This window comes from Octodon degus, unplaced genomic scaffold (genome assembly GCF_000260255.1).
Source record: "Octodon degus isolate 3935 unplaced genomic scaffold, OctDeg1.0 scaffold00043, whole genome shotgun sequence".
NCBI classification, from domain to species: Eukaryota; Metazoa; Chordata; class Mammalia; order Rodentia; family Octodontidae; genus Octodon; species Octodon degus.
Window position 1 is genome coordinate 10207206 of NW_004524619.1, and position 4021 is coordinate 10211226.

General features: G+C 42.0%; 1 protein-coding gene across 5 annotated transcripts in view; it reads left to right on the plus strand.

Annotated features, from left to right (window-relative positions):
• The window catches only part of Rft1 (RFT1 homolog), a 52778-nt gene that overhangs the window by 45405 nt on the left and 3352 nt on the right, over positions 1-4021 (plus strand). The gene's annotated exons all lie outside the window — the stretch shown is intronic.

The window sequence follows — 4021 nt, forward strand, 5'->3', positions numbered from 1 at the left end:
ACTGAATACTTTTAAAATATAATTTAAAACATGCTAAGTGAAGCCCTGTGACATAATGGAAAAATCCCAGACTAGGAGTCTACCACTTTGAAGGAATTCTGTTATCGCAGCCTTACTGTGAAGGGGGTGAGTCAGCATTGAATTCACTTACAATGTCTAAAGAAGAAAGAACTTGCGACCAAATCCTGAGGGAATTTGGGCAGTGGCTGGCTGACTTCTTGTTGTTTATACTGCAGCAGACCAAAAGAAACAACTCTTAAGTTCGTTGTATTGAAATTTTGACAGTATGTGGACAACTATTTTCATGGTAGTAGGAAACAAAAAACAAGGGCCAGAGCACCTTCTAATGCAGTGAGGTAACTCCCTAGCAGCGATGGGGCTGCAGCGCGTGACTCCAGACAAAAGCACAGCCGCCCGCTGTCTGCCCTGACCCCAGCACCCTGCCCTGGTCTGAACACACAGGCTCATCACACACCCTCACATTTTTCATTCCTATGAATTTAACTCAACAAAGCTATCAGGATTTTAGTAGCAGAAATGAGTAGTTTATTCAATTTTACAGTAAATTATAATGGCTCCATGTTGAACATTTCAGATTCTAAGTTGATAAAATACTCTGAATCAAAAATGGGCTTTTACCTAACCAACTTCCACTAACCACTTTTTCTGAATAAAAACAGCATTTGGTTAGTTATGAAATACTAATATAGCTTCTGATTGATGGACTTTTCTTTGTAGAGAAGAACTATTTTATTTTTTGTTAAAGATGCCTCTTTTAATTTGACAAATAAGTTTGAGTCTTCTATCTGGCAAGCATTGCTTTAAATTTTAAGAATATAACTGTGGGCAGGACAGATGAGATCTCTGCTCTCTGGAGCTAATGAGGTGGGAGGCAGATAGCAAAGTAGTAAAGAAGAAAGGAGCCGGCCAGATAGCTCAGCAGATTAAAGCGCCTGTGTTAGCAGATGCATGGACCAAGGCTTGATCCCTGGCCTGCTGTGCTGGCTCTGCCCCCAGGGTGTGCTGAGATGGCAGTTGATACTGGATGTGGTGGTGCTTGCCTGTCATCCCATTGCTTGGGAGGCTGAAAATGGGAGGACTACTACAAGTCTGATCTGTGTAGTGAGACCCTGCAGACCCTGTACTAAACACATTTTTTTAAAAAAGAAGAAAATACCTACCCAGGCATGGTGACACATGCCTATAATTGTGGCTGCTTGGGAGTTCAGATAGAAGGGGTGTGATTTCAAGGCCAGCTTAGGAAACTTAATGAGTTGAGGGACTGGGGAGATGTCTCAGTAGAATAAGCACTTGCCTAGCAAGCGTAAGGGCCTGAGTTCAAGCCCCAGTTCCGCAAAAAAAAACTTAAAAAAGGAAACTTAATTAGACCCTGTCTCAGAAGAAAAAGGGCGAGGGAGGTAGTTCAGTAATTCAGTCCCCAGTATTGCAAAGCAAAAGGAGGAGGAAGAGGAGGATGGTCGGGTGGAAGAGAGGAAAAGGGGAGCAGAAGGAAGAAGAAAAAAGAAAGGAGGTTGTATTGTGCTGAGAGACAACACAGGGTTGTGTAGCGTGTGGTTGGGCCCTTTAGGTGGGTAAGCTAGGTGGGCCTCTTACGCAGTGGCATTTAGACCGAGGCCTGGATGACCAAGAAGATGGTCAGCGATGGGGTAGGGGCGGAAGCGCAAATGCCCAAGAGTGAGTTTCTTTGTCCAACTTGTCGGACTTGAGCGCCTTCGGCATGGACCCTCTAACTGTTGAAGGATGACTGGACTTACGCTAGCGCATCCGGCTGGTGCCGCCCTTGTGTGGCCGCAGGACCTGCTGTGTGTGGCTGTGCCTTGCTGTGTCCGACTAGCGCCTCCTGGGAGTGCTGGGGCCGACCCCGCCCGCAGTGATGCCTGTGACCTTGTGGCAAGCCTAATTCTAAGACCAGTTTTTTTCTGGGAACTATGAAGAAATAATTGCAGATAATTTTACTGTTTTTTTTGTTTTGTTTTGTTTTGTTTTTTCAACAGAAGGGATTGAACCCAGGGCTTCCTGTATTTTAGACAGGTCCTCTACTACTAAGCTACACTCTCAGCCCATTTTTATTTGAGGCACAGCTCACTAAGTTGCTCAGACGGGCTTTGAACTTGTGATCCTCCTGACTTAGCTTCCTGAGTAGCTGTGCCACCATGCCTGGCTGAATTTACTGATTATTTTAGCCAAACCTCATAGAATAGTCATTGCTACTGATGAATAATTTTGCTGTGATTTAAAGGTGATATTTTAATTGCATCTTTAAAATGCTTATTTTTTTCTGCAATAGATTATATATGGCTTTATCACTGTAGATTACTTAGTTCTGTAAAGTCCAGCAGCTGCTGGAGCCCGTTACAGTGAAAGACAGTGGGCCTCCTAATTATCCGCTGCTTCCAGAAAGCCGTACCACAGAGTTCTGTCAAATGCATTTCTCTCTCTTTTTTTTTTTATATTAATGCATTTCTCTTTTGTTAGCAAGAATTAACTGTTAGATTGATTGATTGATTGATTGATTGATTGAGACAGGGTTTTTGAGACAGGGTTTCATTCACTAGGCTGGCTGCAAACTCATAGTGATCCTCATGCCTCAGTCTCTGGGATACTTGGATTATAGGCATGCACCAGTATGCCCAGCTGGTTTCGTTAATTAATGGCATTTTACTTGGATTTGGGTGGAGATAACTGAATGTTTATAAGCCTATGGCATTTTTTAAATAAGGAGGGAAAGAAGTTAAAGGGAGGGTAACAGAATGGGAAAAAAGGATCAAGTTATATCCTATACAGGTACAAATTCCCTATTACGAATGTATATCAAAAATGTACCAATAAAATCTACTTTACGACCAGTGATACAGCTCAGCAGCATAAGCCCCTGCCTGGCAAGTGCAAGGTCCCGAGTTTGATCCCGGTACAAAAAAAAAAAAAAAAATCTAATTTGAAAAAAATATCTCAGAAAGGTCTAGCATACTAACTAACTCTTAAGAGTTTAAGCCATAGATTTTCTTCTATGATTTTTAAAATCAATTTTATTGTACATTTTAGATATACATAGTGATCACAATTTATCATAGAAAATTAGTACCTGTACATGATACAACTTGTTCCCCATTCCTTTACCTCACCCCCCCTTTTTTTTTCTCGTGGAACCGGGGATTGAGCTCAGGCCCTTGCGCTTGCTAGGCAAGCACTTAGTCTACTGAGCCATCTCCCTGGCCCCCTACCTTCCCTTTAACTCCTCCCCTCTCCCTATTTTCAAAAGCTTTGTTTCCTCCTTTTCTCATTTTTTTTTTTAACTTTTCCCTTCTTTCCTCCTCTTTATTTGAACATTTCCTTCCCATTTCACAGTGCCCATTATACATTTTGGTCTATATTTACACTTTTGGTTTCTCACACCAAAGAAACAGTGTGGTATTTAATGTATGTCAAATTAATTTCACTTAAGAGTATGGATTCAAGGTACATTCATTTTCCTAGAAATGTCTCAAGCTTAAACTTCTTTATGGCAGAACAGTGCTCTATTATATTAAAAAAAAAAACAAAAAACCACAGCTTTTTAGGGCCAGAAAGATAGCTCAGCAGAGGCAAGTGCAGAGACCACGGTTTGATCCCCTGCACCACATGCTGTCATTGTCCCACCCCCAAGTTGCGGGGTGAGACTTGGCTTGGCGGCACACACCTGTAATCCCAGCACTGGAGAGGCTGAAAACAAGGGGATCACTATGAGTCCAAGCTGTGTGGTGAGACCCTGAACCAAATACATAAAAAATTTTTTAAAAACCAAACAACTTTTTTTTATCCATTTCATGATTGATGGGCATTTTGGCTGTTTCCAAGATTTGGCTGTTATAAACTATGTGGCAGACATAGATGTGCATATATTGCTGTGGTGTGATACATTTAATTTTGGGGGTTGGGGGTACCCAGGAAGGAAATGGCTGAGTCAAATGGAACGTCTAGTCCTAGTTCTTTGAGAAATCTCCACACTGATTTCCACAGTGCT